Here is a 26,285-nt window from a genome sequence, read left to right on the forward strand (position 1 = left end):
ACCAACGGTTCAGTTTTGAGTCTTGTGTCTGTGTTGTGTGATTTGTGTTGTGTTGTGTTTGTGATAGTGTCGTTTTGCTATCTTGTGTTGATTTTTGTGGTTTGAATTTTTTGTGCTATTGTTTCATGATTACAGGGTGTTGTGATTTAGTGCATGACTAGAGGAAATCCTGGATTCATACCACCCTTTAATCCTAAGATTGATAGGACGTTTCATAGGTTAATTAGGCATTCTAGGAATTTGTCTTTAGAGTCTGTTTTTGAGTCTGCTCCATTAGATACTGTGCATCCCTCTGTTGAGTACTTTGTGCATAATGCCTCTACTGCATTTGTTGCATCTACACTTGATTCTGATTCTGATTCTGTTGTTTTTCACACTTAGAACAATATGGCACAACCTCCACCTCGTGAGAGGACTTTCAGGGAGATGGCTGCACCTGATTTCGATATTGAAAGCTTGTGCATCCAATATCCTGATGAGGATGTTCCATTTGTTCTCAAGACTGGACTGATCCATTTGTTGCCCAAGTTTCATGGTCTTGCAGGTGAGAGTCCACATAAGCATTTGAAGGAATTCCACATTGTCTGTTCCACTATGAAACCACATGATGTTCCTGAAGAGCACATCTTCTTGAAGGCATTCCTTCATTCATTGTAAAGTGTTGCTAAGGATTGGTTGTATGGTTTGGCGCCTAGATCCGTCACTAGCTGGGATGATTTGAAGAGGCTGTTCTTGGAGAAATGTTTCCCAGCATCCTGGACCACAACTATCAGAAAAGACATAACTGGGATTAGGCAGCTTGGTGGAGAGAGCTTGTATGAGTATTGGGAGAGATTCAAGACACTTTGTGCTAGCTGTCCCCACCATCAGATACCTGAACAACTCCTTATCCAATATTTCTATGAGGGTTTGAACAACATGGATCGAGGTATGATTGATGCTGCCAGTGGTGGAGCTCTTGGAGACACCACACCTGCTGAGGCCAGGCAATTGATTGAGAAGATGACCTCCAACTCCCAACAGTTTAGCACCAGGAATGATGCCATTGTGGTGAGGGGCATACATGATGTTCTTGCCCAGTCTTTATCAGCTGTTGAAACCAAGTTAGAAGGCAAGATTGACTCTCTTGCGAAGTTGGTGACACAGTTGACTACCAACCAGAGATCTACAGCTCCATCTACATCTGTTGCACGACTATGTGCTATTTGTCCTTCCAGTGACTACTATACAGATGCCTGTCCTTCTTTGCAGCACCCTGTTGCCTTTGATGCGCCTCAGGCTTATGCTACGAACATCTACAACAACAGGCAGCCACAATAGCAAAATCATGACTTGTCCAGCAACAGGTACAACCCAGGGTGGAGGAATCACCCCAATCTTAGATGGAACAATACGCTAGAGCATCAGCAGTAGGCGCCACCTTTCCAGAATGCTGGAGCACCTAACAGATATGTGCCTCCACCTATGCAACAACACCAGAGGCAACAACAACAGCAGCAGCAAGAGGCACCTGCCCAACCAGCTACCCACCCTTCCACTTCGTCTGAACCTTCATTAGAAGAGTTAGTGAGACAAATGACTATGCAAAACCTGCAGTTTCAGAAAGATAACATGCAATTTCAGCAGGAGACTAGAGCTTCCATACAGAGTCTCACTAACCAGATGGGTCAGATGGCTACTCAGATAAACCAGGCGCAGTCTTAGAATTCTGATAAGTTGCCATCCCAGACTGTGCAGAATCCAAGGAATGTAAGTGCCATAACCCTCAGATCAGGGAAGCAGATTGTTGTGCCTTCAGAGCCCGCTTCTACACCTACACCCGTGCCTGCCACTTGTCCTAGACAGGACGACCATGATGGTTCACGCAGAGCATTTGAGGTGGGTGGATCTTCTTCTCCAACCGGTGGTTCTTCTTCAGGTGGATCTTCTCCCTTTTCCACCACCACCGCTGCCGCACCTTCTCCATTGGTTGACCGACCTATCCCTCTTCCATTCCCTTCACGGGCACTTTCTAGCAAAAAGATGGAAGAGGTGGATAGGGAAATTCTGGAGACCTTCAGGAAGGTAGAGGTGAACATACCTCTACTCGATGCCATCAAGCAGATACCGAAGTATGCCAAATTCTTGAAGGAGCTGTGCACACACAAGAGGAAGATGAAGGGCAATGAGAGGATTAGCATGGGAAGGAATGTATCTGCGCTTATTGGTAAGTCGGTCCCGCACATTCCTGAAAAGTGCAAGGACCCAGGTATATTTTGCATTCCTTGTGTGATTGGAAACAATAAATTTGAGAATTCCATGCTTGATTTGGGTGCTTCTGTTAATGTCATGCCTTTGTCTATATATGCATCTTTGTCTCTTGGTCCTTTGCAAACCACGGTGTGGTCATTCAGTTGGCCAATAGGAGTGTTACCCACCCAACAGGTTTCATAGAGGATGTCTTGGTTAGGGTTGGTGAATTGATTTTTCCTGCTGACTTTTATGTTTTGGAAATGGAGGAGGGATTCTCTCATGGATCCGCTCCCATTATCTTAGGCAGGCCATTCTTGAAAACTGCCCGAACTAAGATTGATGTGTATGCTGGAACTTTGTCTATGGAATTTGCTGATACTGTTGTTCATTTTAATATCCTTGATGCAATGAAATTTCCAGCTGAGGACCATTCTCTGTTTAGGATCGATGCATTGGATGACATTATTGATGAATTTGATACTAAAAGCAACCTTTATACTTAGAAACTAGCTTCAAATCATGCTTTTCTTCATATTTTCAAAAATAAGAGAGCTGGACAGGTTTATGCTTGATTTCAGTGTTTTTGTGCAGGTTTGAAGGTGAATTTGGTGAAAGAAGTGAAGAAGGAGAGATATGGAATCAGAAAAGACATCAAAAAGTGCAAAAGGAGAAGCTCAAGTCACCGCTCAGCGGCAGTTTACCGCTGAGCGACACTCAGGAGCTCACGGGAGGACCGATGAGGGGCAAAATGGCCGCTGAGGGGAAGAAACGTGACACGCACTTACCGCTGAGCGGTATTTTACCGCTGAGCGGCACTTTAATGGGCTTGGACCTAATTTTCTGTAATTTACGAATAATATATAAGCTTTAGGGTTTCCTAGGGTTTGTATCTTTGGCTGGAACGAAGCAAACACTCTCTCTTCCACCCCTTTGAAGGAGGATCTTGGATGTTGAGGCTTCCTCTTCACCTTTTTAGGGTTTTATCTTTCATTCTTTCATTGTAATTCATCTAGGTTCACCATGAATATGGTGAACTAAACTCTGTATGTTTGTTGGGGAATCAATGTAATCTTTTGAAGCTCTCATATATGGAATCTGTTTTTACATCTTTTAATTAAGACCTATGCTTTCTTTCATCATTAGTTAGGGTTTTTCCTCTTTGCGTAATGCTTGCATTGTTTAACTCATTCGATGCATGATTATTGGTTTTGTCGATACGGGCGCGTACGGGGAAGTCTAGATCCGGGGAAATTCTCCCAATATTATATTGGTTGTCGTTAAGCTCCTGTACTTATGAACTGATCATTAGGAATGCTAGGAATTGTATGAACTCGTGATTAGGGAGAAGCCTTCTTGAAAGGTACTTTAGAGAGTGGCATTAACAATGATGATTTGAATGTTGAATTCCTAAAATATATGAGAGTGGATAAGATGAAATTGACCCCCAACAACATATTCATACATATATTTCATTGAAAGTGTTTATCTTTTGCTTTTTGCCATTGATCAAAACTTCATGCATACATATTTAATTTTCGTCTTTTGCATATAAAAATCTAAATATTTCGTCTTTAAGTCTTAGCTAATCAAGAAACCACACAACTAAACTAGGCCGTGAGTCCTTTGGGAAGAACGATACTTGGTCTTACCAAGTTTATTACTTGAACGATTCGGTCACACTTGCCGATTGAAAAACAAGTTTGTGACATCATAATTTGGTGTTCATAAATTTGTCCATCAAGTTTTTGGCGCCGCTGCCGGGGACTCGTGGTTTAACTGGTTAATTTGTGTGATTATTGATTATCTTTGACTTTAATTTTGAATTTCTGTTTTTATTTTCTGTTTTATTTTTTCGGTTTTTATTTTATTTGATTTTCTGTTTTCTGTTTTTATCTTCTCCTATATCTTTTTGTGCTAACCAAATCTTTTCTAGGGTTTTGTGTTCTTGTGTATGGAGGATGCAATTCGAACTAGGAGCAAGAAAACAACAGAACCTCTGCTTGAAGGATTAGAAGACACTAGACGGAGGAGAAGAATCCGAACATCTAGAGAACTTTTTCCTCCTCCGGAAACTCTGTTGCAACCATCACCACAAGGTTCTGTTCATAGCACAGAAAATATGGAGAACAATAATATCAGAAGAACTCTTGCTGATTACACCAATATAGCTAGACCTCAGCACGTTAACAGCATAGCTAGACCAAGAGTCAATGCAGCTAACATGGAGGTCAAACCAGCACTGATCCAACTGGTGAAAAGTAACCAATTTAATGGTTATCTCATGAAAGCCCATATGAGCACCTTACTACATTCAATGAAATTTGCAACACAGTCAAAATTAATGGGGTGCCAGATGAAGCGATCAAACTTAGTTTGTTTCCTTTCTCATTGGGAGGCAATGCTAAGCTTTGGTTGAATTCTTTCCCAGAAGGAAGTTTCACAGAGTGGGAAGCAGTGGTAACAAAGTTTTTGAACAAGTACTTTCCACAATCAAAGGTGACAAAAGGAAAGCAAGAGATATCTTCATTTAAGCAGGGCATGGAAGAATCACTGGGGCATGCATGGGATAGATACAAAAGTCTGCTAAGAAAAACACCCACGCATGGCTTTGAAGAACAGGAAGTAGTCTTAACTTTCCTTGGAGGTCTTGGTTCACAAACCAAGATGATGCTTGACGCCTCAACAGGAGGAAATATCAAATGGAAAACTCCAGAGGAAGCTATAGAAATCATTGACAACATGGCTACTAGTGATAATGAGCTGTACAGTGAGAGAGGAGCTCCTATGCAACAAAAAGGGGTTCTTCAATTACAAACACATGATGCCTTGCTAGCTCAAAATAAAATTCTAACTCAACAGCTGGAGACTCTGACTAAAACTCTTGCACAATTACCTAAAGAGTTAAAAACTGCTGCACAGGTACAAACCCAGTTGTGCGAATTATGTGGAGGTGACCATATCAATGGTCAATGTGCTTTTCCAGTGGAAGCCGTGGAGGATGTTAATTTCATGGCTAATCAATTTCCATACCGTCAAGGGAATTACAATCAAGGGTGGAAACCACATCCAAGCATTGGTCAAGGACAAACTGGGCAAGCTAATTAATATAATAAGCAGCAGCAGCAACCAACCTTTTGGCAACAGTTATCTATGCTTAATGAAAGATCAACAAGGTTGGAAGAAACTCTTCAGCAAGTCATACAGAAAACTGAGTCTTCTCAAAAGAGCACTGAAGCTGCTATAAAGAATTTGGAGATTCAAATGGGTCAGATTACCAAGCAATTGGAAGAAAGACCAAATAGAAATTTTGGGGCTAAGACTGAGGTTAACCCCAGAGAAGAGTGCAAGGTGGTAAAGAGTGTGATTGAAGAGATAATTGAGTTAGAAGAAGGAGAACCAGAAGAAAGAAGAGAAATAGAGAGCGAAAATATTTTTCCTTTTCCAATAAATCAAGAGAAACAATTGGATTTCACAGAACTATTCAAGATGTTGGATAATGATGCACCTTGGGAGCAGATTCTACAGAAAATCACAGTTTACACAAAATCTGATGAGAATATTACTACAAAGAAAAGACGTAGAGGTGATAAAGCAAAAACATGTATAACTGTTAAAAAAGAGTCATTCCCTCCTAAAGCATTAGATCCAGGTAGTTTTTCTATCCCTTGTACCATAGGGAAGAAAAAGGTAAAGAAAGCTCTCCTTGATTTAGGTTCAAGTGTTAACTTGATACCTTACTCTTTACTGGAGCAAATCGGCAATGTTAAAGTGAAACCTGCAAAGGTTAAAATAGTAATGGCCGATGGATCTTCAAAGGAGCCATGTGGGATTGTAGAGGACATTATAGTTTGTGTTGGCAATCTTCAGTTCTTGGCAGACTTTGTGGTGATGAAGATGGAGACAGAGAAAATACCTATCATACTTGGAAGACCGTTTATGAAAACGGCCAGGGCTATCATTGATGTAAATGAAGGTATAGTGGTGCTCCAGGACAGGGAGGAGAGAGTGGTTATAGACGTCTTCAAAGATGAGACGCAAGCAAAGGAGGAAGAGGCTAGTTATAAAGCTGCATTTCGAGATGCACCCATGACTAGCTGTAAAGATGAAAATCTCAAGGTTGCAGGTAACCATTGTTTGTTGTTTCAGGTACCCAAGGAAGAAGAGACTGGAAGAGGAGAAAAAAATTCCTAGTGACTGGGAGAAAAGAAGACTCAAACTTGGCACACCTGTAAGAATCAAGAACAAGTTGTGGGTTGTGAAAGGCTTTAAAGAGAAGGAGATGATAGAGATAGAGTCTCCATATTCTAGAAGGACCAAGACAGTTCAGAGGAAATAGCTGAGGAGTTGGTGGAATGACAACATCAACTATAAAGAAGATGGAACTTGAATTTTATTGGGTCAAGCTAATGACGTTAAAAGAGCGCTTGCTGGGAGGCAACCCAGTGGATTTAAAGACTTTTGATTTGGTTTTGTAATTTTTAATTTGTGAACATTATTTTTGTAAATATTTTGTTGGAGATAGCATCTACTGAAGGATGCTAGATGGTTAAGTATCTACTGAAGGATACTAGGGTTGTAACACCTACTGATGGGTGTTGGTAAGAAAATTTTGCACCTACTGAAGGGTGTTGGTGGATTTTGGGTCAGGCTCGTGACGTTAAACAAGCGCTACCTGGGAGGCAACCTAGTTGATTGAATATTTCTGTTTGTTTATTTTAGTTAGGGTTTGCATAAGCATTTTAAATATTGAATTGCAGGGAACCAGTGAGGGGCATGTATGGGAGGCACGTAGGTTAAGAAAAGAAGGAGAAGAGCACATCACGAAAGTGCCGCTGAGCGGTACTCTCGCAGATGGGCTTTAGTTTCCCCTTAGCGGGACCCGAGCCCATTAGGGTATTTTTATACCCCAAGCTGCGTTTTAGGTTTTCTATCCAGGCTCTTCTCTGCACAAACACTTCCACATACGTTTTCCAAGGTTTTCCACATCTTTTCATTCTTTCCTCTTGAAAATTTCTCTTCCACTCACTTGCTCGCTAGTGTTCCATTCAAGTTTGGGGTTGGAAGAGAGTATCTTAGCTTGGAAGCATTCTTATTGCATCTAGTATCTCCACCCAAGTAAGTAAAATGCATTTTGTTCATTCTAGGGTTCTTGAATTTGAATGTGATTGTCAAAGCATGAATATTTAGGGGTTTTGATTTCTATGCATGATTTGATGATATATTTGATGTTTGAACCGATTAAACTGCATGATTATGAACTGGAAAACTGAAAGTTGCATTTGGGTGGAGTTAGGACAGCTTTAAAGCAAGATTTTCAAAAATCTGCAGAGTTACCGCTGAGGGGTAAATTGCCGCTGAGCGGCACTCTGCCAGATTTGGCTTTTCTGATTTTTTGTGATCTGGAATGTGGCACTGGTGGCGCTGAGGGGAAATTCTGGCCCTCAGCGGTGGTTTAGCTTCGAAAGGAGTTGTGTTCTGTGTTTTACTAATGATTAACATCATGTTCTGTGGTTTTGTATTTGTGTTTTGAATGTAGGAATGGCATCCTCCTCAGGAAAAAGATTGAAAACCATGGCAACCAAGAGAAAGGAAAAGGAACCAGAGCAACCCCACTCTAGCAGGTTCCTCTCTAGGAAACATGAGAAGCACTTTAAAGTGGTTCAGGACAGGAGACTTCTGATGGAGAGAAAGGTTGGAATGATACCTAACTTTGCTCCTCAATTTGGAGAGTAAGTTTTAGGGAATGACTGGGGAAAGCTAGCCACTTATCCTGCACCTGCCAACATAGTTGTGGTAAAGGAATTTTACACCAATGCAAAGAAGATTGGTGATTATCCAGCTGAGAATTATTTGGGCTATGTCAGAGGCCATGCTATCAGGTATGATCCTGATTCTATTAATAACTTCCTGGACACTGTATGGGCTGGTGAGCAGTGCCAGTTTGCTCTTTGCATGGAGGAAGGTGCTGATTATGAGGATGTGGAGAGAGTATTGTGTATACCTGGAGGACACTTCCAAAGGAATAGATCTGGCTCAGTGGTTAACATTAGGAGGACGGATTTGACTCCTCTTGCAAAGTATTGGATGGCGTTTTCTCATGCCAACATTCAGCCATGTTCACATGTGTCAGATATTACTCTCAGCAGGGCATTCTTCATCTACTGTGCTATCAGAAACTTGAATGTTAATACTGGGCAGGTGATAGCTGATGAGATTAGTGTGTGCGCCAATACTTCAAACAACAAAGCACCACTAGGACATCCTTCTTTGATCACGCACCTTTGCAAGATAGCTAGGGTGGACACTTCTGCTCCAGCATTTGAGAGGCCAAGAAAAGCTATTGATGAGGCCTATTACAGACAGTACTGTGGAGGTGAGGATACAGCTCAGCCAGTTCCACCACGCCGGGCTCGTAGAGAGAGAGGGCCAGCACAGAGCCAGACATCTGCTGATACACATGAAGCAGAACCATTCCAGATGAGGGACATGTATATGTCTCTTATAGGTGCTCAGTTGCAGTCCATTCACAAAGGGCAGGTGGCTACTGCTGAGATGATTGTGGGGATGTATGATACACCTCCAGCTCACAGGTGGACTATGGATGAATTCCATAATGTGGTAGCTTGGCCAGAGGAACCAGTGCATGGAGGAGGAGCTGGAGCAGCTAAAGCTTCAGCTAGAGAGATGGAAGAAGATGAACCTGATGATGATGCATTTGAAGATGCTGAAGATGAGGAAGAAGAAGAAGATACAGAGGACAGCTCAGACTGATGAGGAGCTGAGATAGCATTTACTGATAAATGCTATCATATGATTATGCTTTTGTGGTTTAAGTTTTCTAAACTTATTTGTTTTTGTTTTTAGATTAGGGTTTGATGTACTCTATTGAACACCTGGTTTGTTATGATGGTTTGCTATTAACTGTGATTGTTTGATAAGTAATGCTTGATGATGTTTATTGATTGATTGATGTTGAGATGATGTGCACATTAAAATGCTTATACAAGTGATTCACAAGCTTTGTGAACAAATGCAGGATATCATGATTGTGATTGTGAAATTAAGCAGGATGTGTATGTCAAATGTGAATGAGCTTATATGTGAGGTTTTGAGCTCCAGAGTTGTTATTGTTGAATGCTATTGCTTTGAAAGCATGAATGATTTTGCCCAGGTTTTTCTATGATTGAATCAATTGCTTGTATTGCATCATATGATCAAGGCCGTTTGTTGGAACTTTTTTTTATTGGCCAAATTCATAAAGTTAGCCCACTAAAAGAGAACACTTTGTGTTCCATCCTTTGAACCTTTAGCTTTGAACATACACTGAAAACCCTTGATTGAAAATCTTTACCTTAAGTTAAGTAGAAGATCTTGTGTGGTATTGTTAAATGTTCAAGTTTGGGGTTGTTGGGAAAACATGAAAAAGGAAAAGCATTGAGTTAAGAGCTAAAAAAGATAAGAATATGCAAAGAAAAAGAAAAGAAAAGAAAAAGAAGCAAAGCTCAATGCGAATGCAAAGGCAAGTTGGGAAGAATAAGAAAATTTGTGTTGTTATGATTCTTTTAACTCAAGGATTTTGTGATCCAGAAAAACCAATTTTCTTGTTAGCCCAGCCACATTATAAGCCATTGAAAAGTCCTTGTGATGATGCATGCTTGTGAATGTTTTTGATTATGGTAAAATGAAAGGCAAAGTTGATTCATGTGACATTGTGATAGTAGAGTGAATGAGTGATTACCTCTTATACACTTGTGTGTGAGTGAAATACTTTACCTAGTGAGGAAATATTCCATGAACACATGAACATCCATGCTTAATTGATTGATCATTCATGAAAAAAATAGCATTTGTTGGAATTTAAATGACTTTGTGAACACCAAAGCATGTGCACATCTTGATTGAACTCTTGGTCATAAGTTTGAGTGAAGTTGTTACTTATCTTGAAAAAGAGGATTATTGAATGAGTGAACCATCATAAGAATTGGTTGAAGATTGAGTTACATCTTGTTTGCTTGAGGACAAGCAAAGTTCTAAGTTTGGGGTTGTGATAACAGTTGAAAAACTGTTATTTTCATGCTTAAAATTGATACTAAAAGCAACCTTTATACTTAGAAACTAGCTTGAAATCATGCTTTTCTTCATATTTTTAGAAATAAGAGAGCTGGACAGGTTTATGCTTGATTTCAGTGTTTTTGTGCAGGTTTTAAGGTGAATTTGGTGAAAGAAGTGAAAAGGAGAGAGATGAAATCAGAAAGGACATCAAAAAGTGCAAAAGGAGAAGCCGAAGTTACCGCTCAGCGACAGTTTACCGCTGAGCGGCACTCAGGCACTCACGGGAGATCCGCTGAGGGGCAAAATGGCCGCTGAGGGGAGAAAACAAGACACGCACTTACCGCTGAGCGGTAATTTACCGCTGAGCGGTAATTTACCGCTGAGCGGCACTTTAATGGGCTTGGACCTAAGTTTTTGTAAGTTACGAATGGTATTTAAGCTTTAGGGTTTCCTAGGGTTAGGTATCTTTGGCAGAAAGGAAGCAAACACTCTCTCTTCCACCCCTTGGGGTAGATTGGGAGATGGTGACAGCTCTCCTTTTCTCTTTCTCGGGTTTTTCTATCTCTTTCATTCTTTCATTATTGTTCATCTAGGTTCACCATGAATATGGTGAACTAAACCTTGTATGTTTGTTGGGGAATCAATGTAATCTTTTGAAGCTCTCATATATGGAATCTGTTTTTACATCTTTTAATTAAGACTTATGCTTTCTTTCATCATTAGTTAGGGTTTTTCCTCTTTGCTTAATGCTTGCATTGTTTAACTCATTCGATGCATGATTATTGGTTTTGTCGATACGGGCGCGTACGGGGAAGTCTAGATCCGGGGAATTTCTCCCAATATTATATTGGTTGTCATTAAGCTCCTGCACTTATGAACTGATCATTAGGAATGCTAGGAATTGTATGAACTCGTGATTAGGGAGAAGCCTTCTTGAAAGGTATTTTAGAGAGTGGCATTAACAATGATGATTTGAATGTTGAATTCCTAAAATATATGAGAGTGGATAAGATGAAATTGACCCCCAACAACATATTCATACATATATTTCATTGAAAGTGTTTATCTTTTGCTTTTTGCCATTGATCAAAACTTCATGCATACATATTTAATTTTCGTCTTTTGCATATAAAAATCCAAATATTTCGTTTTTAAGTCTTAGCTAATCAAGAAACCACACAACTAAACTAGGCCGTGAGTCCGTTGGGAAGAACGATACTTGGTCTTACAAAGTTTATTACTTGAACGATTCGGTCATACTTGCCGATTGAAAAACAAGTTTGTGACATCATATTTTGGTGTTCATAAATTTGTCCATCAGGTATCTTTGGCAGAAACGAAGCAGATACTTTCTCTTCCACCCCTTGGGGTAGACTGGGAGATGGTGACAACTCTCCTCTTCTCTTTCTCGGGTTTTTCTATCTCTTTCATTCTTTCATTATTGTTCATCTAGGTTCACCATGAATATGGTGAACTAAACCTTGTATGTTTGTTGGGGAATCAATGTAATCTTTTGAAGCTCTCATATATGGAATTTGTGCTTGCATCTTAATCTAAGATTTATGCTTTCCTTCATCATTAGTTAGGGTTTTTCCTCTTTGCCTAATGCTTGCTTTGTTTAACTCATTCAATGCATGATTATTGGTTTTGTTGATCCGGGGAATTTCTCCCAATAGTATATTGGTTGCCTTAAGCTCCTGTGCTAAAAAAACTAATTATTAGGAATCGTATGAACTCGTAATTAGGGAGAAGCCTTCTTGAAAGGTAATTTAGAGAGTGGCATTAAAATTGATTACTTGAATGTTGAATTCCTAAAATATATGAGAGTGGATAAGATGAAATTGACCCCCAACAACATATTCATCAATATATTTCATTGAAAGTGTCTGTCTTTTGTTTTAGCCATTGATCAACCTCATGCATACATGTTTATTTTCGTCTTTTGCATAGTAAAATCCAATTATTTTGTTATTAAGTCTTAGCTAATCAACAAATCACATAACTAAACTAGGCCGTGAGTCCTTTGGCAGAACGATACTTGGTCTTACCGAGTTTATTACTTGAAACGATTCGGTCATACTTGCCAATTGTTAAACAAGTTTGTGACATCATATTTTGGTGATCATAAATTTGTCCATCAAGTTTTTGGCGCCGTTGCCGGGGACTCGTGGTTTAACTGGTTAATTTGTGTGATTATTCATTATCTTTGACTTTAATTTTGAATTTCTGTTTTTAATTTCTGTTTTTTATTTTTCGGTTTTTATTTGATTTGATTTTATTTTATTTGATTAGATTAGATTTTATTTTATTTTATTTTCTGTTTTTATTTGTATTTTTCTGTTTTCTGTTTTTATCTTCTCTTATATCTTTTTGTACTAACCAAATATTCTAGGGTTTTGTGTTCTTGTGTATGCAGGAGGCAATTCGAACTAGGAGCAAGAAAACAACAGAACCTCTGCTTGAAGGTTTAGACGAGAGTAGACGGAGGAGAAGAATCCGAACATCTAGAGAACTTTTCCCTCCTCCGGAAACTCTGTTGCAACCATCACCACAAGGTTCTGACAATAGCATAGAAAATATGGAGAACAACAATGTTAGAAGAACTCTTGCTGATTACACATATATAGCTGGACCTCAGCACTTTAACAGTATAGCTAGACCTAGAGTCAATGCAGCTAATATGGAGGTCAAACCAGCACTGATCCAACTGGTGAAAAGCAACCAATTTAATGGGTTATCTCATGAAAGCCCATATGAGCACCTCACTACATTCAATGAGATTTGCAATACAGTGAAGATTAATGGGGTGCCAGATGAAGCGATCAAACTTAGTTTGTTTCCTTTCTCATTGGGAGGCAATGCTAAACTTTGGTTGAATTCTTTCCCAGAAGGAAGTTTCACAGAGTAGGAAGCAGTGGTAACAAAGTTTTTAAACAAGTACTTTCCACAATAAAAGGTGACAAAAGGCAAGCAAGAGATTTCTTCATTTAGGCAAGGCATGGAAGAATCACTGGGGCATGCATGGGATAGATACAAAAGCTTGCTAAGAAAAACACCCATTGAAAGAGAACGAACAGCGTGAGGATTACAAGAATACACGTTTCTCCCTTTGTGCCCTAATAAAGGTTCAATGGCTTGGATTCGATGTCAAGTACATGCAATTTCACAAGGATGGTCTCCTGAACCTAGAGGTCAATGGTCACTAGAGCTATGGCTCCCTTCATAGCATCTCCACAACAGTCGAGTAATCAACTAGATGAGGAGACACAAGTGAAGAGAACAAACTCTAGTTGGAGTTCTCACGATAGCCAGACAGGAAGTACATCCCAGAATGACACCGCTACACAACTCCTCTAATTCTAAGCTACGCTCAGACCCGGGTATAGGGCCCCACTCATGATATGCTGAAAGTGTGTGTGTGTGAAGGGAGAATGCAATGCATACCCAAACCCTCACCTGCAAAACAACCAGAAAATATTCCCAGGCAGATGTTTTCTACCCTAGGGTTCCATATTCAACAATTCACATGCAGTTATTCCAACTATCAGACACAGATAAAGAAAAGACAACAGGGGAAGAAAAACACAAAGAAAAATCATGTCAAATTCGCGCATCTAATTAAATGGCCTGACTCTCGAGCTGGAAGACTTTGTAGATTACACTGCTATTGATGTCTTCGTGGCAAAAAAGACGAGATCAGAAAACCCCGTAACAGCAGTCCTCGCAGATGTGTATGGGACTATGAGTTTTTGCCAAGAGAGAAAAGGGAAGAGGATTCTTTGTTGTTTGTCGGCGTTATATGCGTGGATGACGGCACGAGTATTTAAGGGGGTAGTCGATGTTAGAAGTTCACCTGAGAATCTGTCGCATCAAGGAGGTAATGGGTGGGCTCTTTTCTTTGCCGGTTTGAGAGAGGGAAACGTAAAATGGCGCCTTCCTTGGCTTGAGACTAAACCATCTATCCATCACTGTGGCAACTTCCCTAACATACCTCTCATAGGTGCTAGGTATTGTATTAACTACAACCCTATTTTGGTCCAAAGACAGTTCGGATATCCTATGAAGGGAGCGCCTTCACCAGATTATCTCACAGCCTTCTTCATCTACTATGAGGACGGACATTGTACTGAAATGTTGAGGAGAGTCAGAAGTGCCTGGGAAAATGTGGTGCGAACAGAGAAGGACCTGAGGAGTGGAGTGATGGATAGCAGGGTTAGTTATCATACCTGGATTCTGGAGAGGGTAAGAGAAGTCAAGTTGCCTTTCAAGCCCATCAATGATCAATCGGCGAGTGAAGGAACATCCCAAGCCCCAGAAAGTGAAGAGGTGAAACAGCTGAAGGCTGGGGTGGCATTGAACTGGTACACCCACCTGGAGCCATACCGAATTCGTTGTTGGGCGGATCTAGCCGACGCCTTCGTAAAACAATATGTATACAATACTCATGTTGCTCCAGACCGTCTGCAGCTGCAGAATATGACAAAAAAGGACAATGAAACTTTCAAAGAGTATGCCCAACGATGGAGAGAGTTGGCTGCGCAAGTTGAGCCGCCGTTGTTTGACAAAGAGATGGTGTCGATGTTCGTAAACACACTCCAGCCGCCATTTTATGAGCATATGGTTGGGAATGTATCTGTCAATTTTGCTGACACCATCATCATTGGTGAGAGGATAGAAATTGGATTGAAAAACGGGAAGATAGCATATGGCCCACCTGCAGCTACAAACTACAAAAAGCCCAGCTTCAATCAGGGGAAGAAAAAAGAGGGGGAGGTACATGTTGCGTCGGTAATGCCTGCGTGGAGAGGACGAGCTCCCAATCCTAATTATCGACCATACTTAAACCCACCTCCTTATGCTGCTAACACCACGTTTGTTCACCAAGCCAGGCCTCAACAACAACAAGCGTATTATCCACCGCAGCGTATCCCAACCGAAGCTGCAAGACCGGTCGCAAACATGGGCCCAAATCTGAATGTGGGTCACAACAACAACCCAAGGGGAAATCAATTTGTTAGGTTCACCCCAATCCCTATGACCTACACTGAATTGTTACCTAACCTAGTCAAAAAGGGTCTGGTCGCCATTTGTCCGATGAAGCCTGTACAGCCGCCGTATCCTAGGGGTTATGACGCGAATGCCAGGTGTAGTTATCATGCAGGAGGCGTTGGCCACTCGACCGAAGGATGTATGGCTCTCAAATACAAAGTTCAGGCTCTGATAGATTCGGGTTGGTTAAAGTTTCAAGAGGACCAGCCCAACGTCAATACTAATCCATTGTCCGGGCACGGGAGTTCCTCGACGAACGCCGTCGAGGTTGGAAACCATGATCTGATAAGAGATGTGGGCGAAATCCGAAGTTCTAAGAGGTTTATCTTTGAAGCTTTGTTGAAGAAGGGCCTAGTGAAGGGCGATTATGATCTGGGTATAGCGTGCGCACTCCATCCGGAGGCCGGGCACTCTATTGAGGAATGTATGGAATTCGAGATTTTTCTACAAGACTTACTTGATAGAAATCTGATGCAAGTGTGCCGCAAGGTCAGAGAGGAAGAAGTATTTGCACAAATTGGTGGAGAATCTGATGTGACTCTACCCGAACCTTTGGTGATCCATTTTACTAGAACCACCCCTGCACTGGTAACTGAAGGAAATCCGTCTGTGGTCATCCGAGTGCCAACTCCTTTCCCTTATAAGAACGAGAAAGCCGTCCCATGGAGATATGGGGCAACTGCATTAGACGAGGGAGAATATGCAAATCCGACTGTGGAAAACATATCAGGCATTGGTGGAATGACCAGAAGTGGTCGAATCTTTACACCACCAGAATTGGCGAGAGAAAGAACCAATGATAGGGAAGCATCAATGGCTGCAAAAGCAAAGGAGTTCTTGAGGGGGAAGAACGTGGAGGCCGAGGAAACCCCCAACACAGAGGAGAAGAGGGAAATATCTGAAGAAGAAGTTGGTGAATTCCTAAAGTTCATACAACAGAGTGAGTACAAAGTGGTGGAACAGTTGAATCGCATGCCTGCCCGGATCTCCTTGCTAGAATTACTCATGCACTCTGCCTCGCACCGAAAGTTGTTGATGAAGATACTCAGTGAGGCTCATGTGGAACAAGGTATTTCTCTGAACAAGTTCGAGGGCATTGTTGGCAACATCGTCGCTAATAATTACCTCACCTTTACTGATGAGGAGATACCCACTGAGGGGAGAGGGCATAACAAGGCTCTTCATGTCTCTGTGAAATGCCTGGATCACGTTATAGCGCGTGTCTTGGTGGACAATGGCTCCTCTCTGAACGTCATGCCAAAATCGACATTGGAGAAGCTCCCCCGTGATGGAATGCATATGAAGCCGAGCTCTATGATTGTGAGGGCATTTGACGGCAGTAAAAGGGTAGTGATGGGAGAAATTGAATTGCCCGTTCAAGTCGGTCCTTGTGTCTTTCAAGTGACCTTTCAAGTTATGGATATCCTCCCGGCTTATAGCTGTTTGTTGGGTCGCCCGTGGATCCATTCTGCAGGAGTTGTGCCTTCCACACTACACCAAAAGCTGAAATATGTTATGGGAGATAAGCTGGTGATAGTATCAGGAGAGGAGGACCTCCTTGTGAGCGGACCATCATCCTCCCGTTATATTGAAGTAGCCGAGGAAGCTCTCGAGGCAACTTTCCAATCTCTGGAGATCGTGGGAAACACCTACGTGGAGCCATTCGCGATCAGTCCACATCTGTCGCGTGCTTCTATCATGATGGCCAAAGTCATGTTAAAAGAAGGTTACATGCATGGGAAAGGTTTGGGTAGGTATGGACAGGGGCGAGCGTTCCCTCTGGAGGTCGTCGAGAACAAGAATAGGTATGGCCTGGGATACAAGCCCACCAAGGAGGATAGGAGAAGGCTGATAGAAGAAAGGAGGGAGCGCAGTCTGGCTCGGATGGAAAGACGGGAGCCCAAAGTGGGAAGAATTCGTATCTGTGACCTCAAGGAGAGCTTTCGCAGTGCTGGTTGGGTTAACACTGGCCACATAGCAGCTGTGGGAGATGAAGATGGATCGGAAGGTTCCAGTTTCGTGTGGGCCTGCTCCCCGGATGCACGACTCGACAACTGGGAGATGCTGGATTTGCCCGTGATGCTTAATTTGAATAAGATGTAATAACTTTAATTAATCCTATAGCTTTACCCGGGGCTTTAGGATTCATGACTTACGGGTTGACGCTTTTAGTTTGTTATGCTCAGCGCGATAATCAAAGTGTGTTTGTTTGTGTTTTATCATCATTTTGCATTCCTCGTCGTTTTTCGTTTATTTATTTCCTTTTCATAAACTCAAATAATGCAGATATGACAATGAATGTTTTGAAAGTAATTATGTTGATATTCCTGATTTTGGGCGCCCCGTCAATAATACGGAAGATGGTTGTGATGATGACCCGGAACCCCCTCCTGAACTGTTGAGACTAGTGGAACAAGAGTGTAAGGAGATGAAACCTCACCAGGAAGATGTTGAAGTACTCAATTTAGGGAATGGGGATGAGGTAAAGGAGGTGAAGATCGGTACAGCCATGAAAGCAGAAGTGAAAGAAAAATTGTGTGACTTATTGAGGGAGTTCAGGGATGTGTTTGCTTGGTCTTACAATGACATGCCAGGCCTCGATACAGATATTGTACAACACAAGCTCCCACTCAAGCCGGAATGCCCACCGGTAAAGCAAAAGCTAAGAAGGATGAAACCGGAAATGTCCTTGAAGATCAAGGAGGAGGTACAGAAGCAATTCGATGCAGGGTTTCTAGCTGTGGCGAGATACCCAGAATGGGTAGCAAACATTGTACCGGTGCCTAAGAAGGATGGTAAAGTTCGGATGTGTGTCGATTATCGAGATTTGAATCGCGCAAGCCCAAAGGACAATTTCCCATTACCACACATCGACACCCTGGTTGATAATACAGCCAAGTATTCACTGTTTTCGTTCATGGATGGTTTTTCGGGGTATAACCAGATCAAGATGGCGCCAGAAGATATGGAAAAGACTACTTTTATTACATTGTGGGGCACGTTTTGTTATAAAGTGATGTCTTTTGGACTCAAGAATGCTGGGGCAACATATCAAAGGGCGATGGTGGCACTTTTCCATGATATGATGCACAAGGAGATTGAAGTTTATGTGGACGACATGATCGCGAAGTCCGAATCAGAAGAAGAACACGTCCTCAACTTGAGAAAGTTATTCGAGAGATTGAGGAAGTATAAGCTTAGGCTGAATCCCGCCAAATGTACATTTGGAGTGAAATCTGGGAAATTGTTGGGCTTTATTGTCAGCCAGAGGGGGATAGAGGTGGATCCAGACAAAGTGCGAGCGATAATGGAGATGCCTGCGCCTAAAACGGAAAAAGAAGTTCGAGGGTTTTTGGGAAGATTGAATTACATTGCTAGATTCATCTCCCACTTAACTGCTACTTGTGAACCACTGTTCAAGTTGTTACGAAAGAATCAGGCTGTGGTGTGGAATGAGGATTGTCAGGCCGCTTTTGAGAGAGTCAAACAATACTTACAAAACCCTCCTGTATTACGTCCACCAGAACCAGGAAGGCCACTCATTTTGTATTTGACTGTATTGGACAAGTCAATGGGTTGTGTGTTGGGTCAGCATGATGAGGATGGCAAAAGAGAGCACGCTATATATTACTTGAGCAAGAAGTTCACAGACTGCGAACAACGATATTCATCGTTAGAGCGGACTTGCTGCGCATTGGCGTGGGCCGCTCATCGTTTAAGGCAATACATGTTGAGTCATTCCACATGGTTGATATCCAAGATGGATCCTATCAAGTATATTTTTGAAAAGCCTGCTCTTACTGGAAGGATAGCTCGATGGCAGATGCTATTGTCAGAGTATGACATCGTATATGTCACTCAAAAATCTGTCAAGGGTAGCGCACTAGCAGAATACCTGGCTCATCAACCCCTTTGTGATTATCAACCAATGCAACCTGAATTTCCTGATGAGGATATCATGGCTCTATTCGAAGAGAACAAAGAAGACCGAAACGAAAAAGCGTGGACGGTGTTATTCGACGGAGCCTCGAATGTGATGGGGCATGGAATAGGGGCAGTGCTTATCTCCCCAGACCGTCAGTATATACCAATGACGGCAAGGTTGTGTTTTAGCTGCACAAATAACATCGCTGAATATGAAGCCTGTGCTATGGGTATTCGAGCAGCAATTGAGTCTAAGGCAAAAATTCTGGATGTGTATGGAGATTCGGCTTTGGTCATCCATCAACTGAAAGGAGAATGGGAAACTAGGGATACAAAATTAATTCCCTACCAAGCTTACATCAGGGGATTAATGGAGTATTTCGATTCCATCACATTTAACCATATACCTCGAGAAGATAATCAATTAGCAGACTCACTGGCCACCTTGTCGTCAATGTTTGAGGTTGATCAAGATGCAGAATTACCAAAAATCAAAATGAAAAGCCATGCAGAGCCCGCATATTGCCACGTCATCGAGGAGGAGTTAGACGGTAAGCCTTGGTACTTTGATATCAAGCGTTATCTTAAAACCCGAGAATACCCTGAGGATGCGTCTGAAAACGATAAAAGAGCACTAAGAAGGTTGGCCGGCAGTTTCATCTTAAGTGGGGATGTTTTATACAAGAGAAACCATGACATGGTTCTCCTCAGATGTGTGGATGCAAAGGAAGCCGAGTTGATATTGAAAGAAGTGCACGAAGGTACATTTGGTACACACATGAATGGACATTCGATGGCCAGGAAGATCTTAAGAGCTGGTTACTTCTGGTTGACCATGGAAAACGATTGTTGCATACACGTGAGAAAGTGTGAGAAATGTCAGATATATGCAGATAATATCAATGTGCCACCCACTACTCTGAACGTGTTGTCTGCACCATGGCCATTTTCGATGTGGGGAATAGATGTCATCGGAGCTATAGAACCAAAAGCGTCAAATGGACATCGCTTCATACTAGTCGCAATCGACTATTTCACCAAGTGGGTTGAGGCTGCTTCGTATGCCAACGTGACTAGAAAGGTTGTGGTTAGATTCATAAGGAAGGAGTTGATCTGTAGGTATGGGCTACCTAACAAGATCATCACTGATAACGCTACCAACCTGAACAATCAGATGATGGCGGATTTATGTGAGGAATTCAAAATTCACCACCATAATTCCTCTCCTTATCGTCCAAAGATGAATGGGGCAGTAGAGGCTGCTAACAAGAACATCAAGAAGATTGTGCAGAAGATGGTGGTCACCTACAAGGACTGGCACGAAATGCTTCCTTTCGCTCTGCACGGATACCGCACATCAGTACGAACATCAACTGGGGCCACGCCGTTCTCGCTAGTGTATGGGATGGAAGCGGTACTTCCATTTGAGGTCGAAATTCCCTCCTTACGCGTGTTAATGGAAACTAAGTTAGAGGAAGCTGAGTGGGTTCAAACCCGATTCGACCAACTCAACCTTATCGAAGAGAAAAGGTTAACAGCAGTGTGTCATGGACAGCTGTATCAAAGGAGAATGAAAAAAGCGTTTGACAAGAGGGTGCACCCAAGAGAGTTTCATGAGGGCGAACTGGTGTTGAAGAGGATTTTGCCCATCCAAAAAGATCATCGAGGCAAGTGGACCCCAAACTATGAAGGGCCGTTCGTGGTGAAGAAAGCATTCTCTGGTGGGGCACTAATTCTCACAAGGATGGATGGGGAGGAATTACCGTTACCGGTTAATTCTGATGCGGTCAAAAAGTTCTATGTATGATGATTCTGTGATAGGGGTTGTCGTTAGCGAATATTAACATTGTCTTTTAAATTCTTGTAATCTGTGTTATTTCGTTCAATAAATACCGCATATTAAATTTTTGTTCATACTTTCTGAAATTATTGCATGTCGCGCTGAGCTGTTTAGGTAAATAAAGAGGAATGAAAACGAAAATAATTGAACAAATGTCAATAAAAGCATCACGGGTATTCAGTCGGCTTAGCTCGGTCCTGGTGGGTGTCGTAAAAAAGGTAAGAAAAAAAAAAAAAAAAAAAAAAAAAAAAAAGAAAGAAAGCAAAAGAAAAGACACATGTTGAATTCGTTGTCAATGAGGTTGTCAAGGGCGTAGTGTTTTCGAAAAGCAAAAGCAAAATAAATTTTGAAAATACCAAAGTTGGGTCTTCTCCTGATGCAAGGTTTCGGGGGTAACCATCGTTCTTTTCCAGCTAGAGCATCTGCATTCATACTACTTGAACCCTCAACCTTTTCATTTCCCATTAAAACAAAGGGTTGTCATGAATACAATACTGGGGCAGTGTTCATCATGGTACACATCCCCAACGATCTGTTGATTGGGAGATAAAAAAAAAAGAGATAAAAAAAAAATAATAATAAAAAAAAAAAGAAAGAAAAAAACAATGAAGTCAATGTGTCAACCACTACCGAGTTTTATTCCAGGGCTAAGGTCGCGAGAAAGTAAGGTAAGCAAAGATTCAGAGTGACGTGTGGCCATCTTTTCTTTATCCAAACGTTAAAAGAAGTTTATCCAATTGCACCCCTTTTGAGCCATAAATTATATTTGTTTTCATCACCCCCGACAAGAATCATTATTAGCACATCGATGTCAACCTAAAGGGTACATCAAGGGCATCCGAAATCAAGGAGGGGATTTCTAAAAAAAAATGAAGAAGGAAAAAGAACTAAAAAATATATAAAGTCTCAAAGAAGTACACAACAGAGACAACGAAGCAAGCGACCCAAAAGGGGAAGAAAAGAAAGAAAAAAACAGCAATGAAAATAAAAGGATGCCCGAAGTTTCAGATCTTTAAGGATAGTTGACTCGATACCTTGCAAATGATTCTTGTTGAAACAATTTAACCGCCAAACACTTATTTGAGCCTTCATCATCCATTTCTTTCAAAACCCTTTGACCTTTGGCCACGGTACAAGCCAATAAAAGTCCACGCTGACTGAAGACTGTTTGTCCTAATCTTTCTCACGATTTTAACCCTGAAACGAAATGATGTGGTGAATGACACAATCACTCAAAAGAAAAGAAAAAAAAAAGAAGGAAAGAAAATAAAAACATCGAAAAAGAAAAGAGAGCAAAGACAAAAAAATGTGAAGTCTCCCCGTCAATCAAGAATCGCCAAATTGGGGCAATCCTTCCTACCCGAACCTTTCCCCCTCTCCAAATCAAGTTTACTATACGCAACAAAGTTGGGGCAACCCTTCAAATGCTAACGTTACCCACAAGTAATCATTCAACCATCCACCTTTCATACTCATCTCCCGCACCTTTTCAGGTTCAAGCTAGTGCTAGAGGGAATTTGAACCCCTAGTTACGTTCTCTTCCTTTCATCAAAGAACCCACTGCTTCTTGACATTATTTTGATTGAATGCATTTCGAACGTACATCGCGTTTGACGTCAACATTGACAACGAATTCCAAGCATAGAATTTTCACAAAAAAAAAAAGAAGAAAAAGGTGCAAGATAGAGAAAGCGAGAGCAAAAGAAGGGAACGAAACCACTGGCTCATATGCATTCATGCACCATCATAACATAACATCATTTCATAGAAAGCAAAGAAAATTGTTCAAAAATCCGTAAAGGGAAAATGAAGTGGTGAAAAAGGTTAGCAGACCTTTATATCTAAATCTCTCTAATGTTTTGCTCAGTATTTACCAATGTTTCTTCAAAAAAAATCTGAATCCCAGAGTTGTTTCTTCGATAGCACACCTCAAGGCCTTTGTCGAGCCTATTGATCCTCATTTCATTCATTCATAGGGTTTGTACACCCTCCACGAGGTTAGTACACCTCATATCATTCATCCACAGGGTTTGTACACCCTCCAAGAGGTTAGTACACCTCACACACAGTCATCCATAGGGTTTGTACACCCTCCACGAGGTTAGTACACCTCATAGCATTCATCCACAGGGTTTGTACACTCTCCAAGAGGTTAGTACACCTCACATCATTCATCCACAGGGTTTGTACACCCTCCAAGAGGTTAGTACACCCCACATCGTTTGTTCAGGGTTTGTACACCCTCCGCGAGGTTAGTACACCTCATATCATTCATCCACAGGGTTTGTACACCCTCCACGAGGTTAGTACACCTCACATCATTCGTTCAGGGTTTGTACACCCTCCACGAGGTTTGTACACCTCATTCCCCTCAAGCATGGTTTTGGTTCAACGTTTTAAGCCCAGTCTTGTCTGGCGCCTCTAGTTTTTCTTTGATTTTGGGCCCCTCTGCTCGGCAATGATCGTTTATGTTGCAATCTCACATTCTTCATCGATTTGTTTAACTTATGTTTTGTATTCATTTTGCTTCCTTAGAAATCCAGACGAAATTAGTATTTCTATCTTTACTTATCTTTTACTAAATAATATGAAGACATTACATTGTCATATTATCTAGTAAAATCTAAGTAAAGAGGGGCAGCTGTCAATACCCAATTTCGTCCGGATTATTTTTATAGTTTCATTGCATTTTGGTTGTCACATATTTAACCTTTTTATTATTCATTTACCTATTTCTTTTTTAGTTCTATTTATTTTATCTTATTGTTTTTATTACCCTTTTTCTTTATTGCTTATTTTGTTTTTATTCTATCTCTTTTATTTATTTTACTTTTTTTTCCTTTTATTTATTTATTTATTATTTATTTTTATTTTCTTTTAATTCTTCGTTTTAATTTTAATTCTTATTTTTCTTAAATTTTTATCTTTTCATAATTATTATTAGTTAAAAGGTTTTAAAATAAAATTAAATTAAAAAAATATATATATATATAAATAAATAAAAAATGAAAACTGAAATGAATCAAAAAAAATGAGAAAAGGACAAATTAGCAAAAAGGAGGGGACACGATGGAGGAAAACGGTTTTCTGCTGCGAGGGGACAAACTGGTTTTGGGTCAGTCAAGGACAAGGCAAGTTTTGGTAGAGAGCAGGGTGGCAGACGCGATTTGGGTGCGTAGGAAGTCAGTACAAGGATTTTTGGCACAGAGAAATGATCAAAAACAGATGGAGAGAGAGAGGGGGGACGGATGATTCTGGTTTTGGAGAGAAAGGAGAGGAGGATTGGACACTGTCTCGGAGACCTTCATCTTCGATCATCATTGGTGAGGGCTTCTAGAGGGCACTCACCACTTTTGGCACCTGCAAAAAAGACGCGGAAACCAGCTTGGAAGAAGAGGAGAAGTCACCGGATTCACGTAGCTAACAGCGGCCAGTGGAGCTCCTAGAGGTAAGCACGCCTTGTTTCCCCGTTCACTTGCGTAGTCATACTGCATTATATTGTGATGTTGCTCTGTTTAAGTGGTTGGGATGTATGAATATTCCCGTCCGTCGTCATCCTTCCACGCACAATCACCCTCCCATATTCACCATGTGACCTCCCATGTACGACTTTGCCACTAATATCTTCAGTTTCATCCTCCTGATTGCCTTGTTCCTGATCCTCCTTGTACTAAAAAAAAAATAATAAGCAAACAAAAGAGACCAAATCAATATCCAGCCAAACCCCTCGGCCTTCCCCAGTGATTTCAACACCATCCCCAATTTCTTTCACCTGCAAAACGCTAATCCACCACTGGACCTTTGCATTGTCATCCCCTTTCATATCCTCTCAAGCATTCTAACCAAACCACAACCAAAAGCAATTATCAGCAAAGCCGCTCATTGCCAAACCACCAGCAAAGCAAAGGATTTGAATAGGCATATACAGAAAAAAAAAACCAAAAGCATAAGCACATTACAATATCAGATTAAAAACTCAAAACCCCCCCAGCACGGTCTCGGTAAGCTTCCATGGTTGCCTTCACTGATAACTCATCTTCATCTCCAAACACCCGCATAAAGTCGAGCCTTTAAACCGCTTTCTTCTCACCAGCTCCATGCCTTCATCTTCTTCCTCACCATAAAGCCCACCACAACAGCAGATCAAAACTTCTAAAATCCCAAACGTTTTTCGGCATAACCTCCGGTAGTGGTAGGTCCGACCGTGGTGACGGTGGAAAAAGAGGGAGAGATCGGGGTGGTCACCGGCAACGACCTTGACGGCGACGCCCTGGCTCGTGGCTTGCGGCGGCCAACTTCGGTGGAGGCAACGGTGTCGACGTTGCAGTGCGTGGAGGAGCAACTCCTTTTGGTCAGAGAGAAGGAGACATTGGTCTCATCTGAGAGAAACGGCGTGAGTGAGTGAATGAGAATGGGAAGGTAGAACCCCTAAGGGAATTCTAGGTTAGAAATCACCCGGGTGGGCCAAGCCCATAATGAACGCACGTTTTTGGCCTTTTTCGAGCGTGCGTCACCAATTTCTCTCATCTTCACAACGAACGCTCGTCCATAACGAGCGTTCGTTATCAATTTGCCACATCTTCCCAACGAACGCTCGTCCATAACGAACGTTCGTCATCCAGCCTCATTTTCTCAACGTACGTTCACCATCTCCCTAACGAACGCTCGTCCACAACGAACGCTCGTCTTTCAGCCTCGTTTCCCAGCGTCCGTTCACCAATTCCCCAACGAACGCTCGTTCCCCAACGAGCGCTCGTCCTTCAGCCTCGTTTCCCAGCGTCCGCTCGTCCCCCTACGAGCGCTCGTCCTTCAGCCTCGTTTCTCAACGCGTTCACCATCTCCCTAACGAACGCTCGTCCACAACGAGCGCTCGTCTTTCAGCCTCGTTTCCCAGCGTCCGTTCACCAATTCCCCAACGAACGCTCGTCCATAACGAGCGTTCGTCATCAACTTGCCACATCTTCCCAACGAACGCTCGTCCATAACGAACGTTCGTCATCCAGCCTCATTTTCTCAACGTACGTTCACCATCTCCCTAACGAACGCTCGTCCACAACGAGCGCTCGTCTTTCAGCCTCGTTTCCCAGCGTCCGTTCACCAATTCCCCAACGAACGCTCGTTCCCCAACGAGCGCTCGTCCTTCAGCCTCGTTTCCCAGCGTCCGCTCGTCCCCCTACGAGCGCTCGTC

The 26,285-nt window shown here is 41.8% G+C and overlaps 1 non-coding gene and 1 pseudogene across 1 annotated transcript; one reads left to right on the forward strand and one right to left on the reverse strand.

Moving 5' to 3' along the window:
* Nucleotides 1-25,502, forward strand: LOC148197505 (uncharacterized; annotated as a pseudogene).
* On the reverse strand, nucleotides 765-872 carry LOC148197506 (small nucleolar RNA R71). Its single transcript, XR_015780014.1, has one exon. It is a non-coding gene; the product is annotated as a small nucleolar RNA R71 (small nucleolar RNA).
* Nucleotides 25,503-26,285: the final 783 nt, after the last annotated feature.

This window comes from Vigna umbellata, chromosome 5, assembly GCF_029865625.1.
Source record: "Vigna umbellata cultivar VRB3 chromosome 5, Vumbellata_1.0, whole genome shotgun sequence".
Lineage (NCBI taxonomy): Eukaryota > Viridiplantae > Streptophyta > Magnoliopsida > Fabales > Fabaceae > Vigna > Vigna umbellata.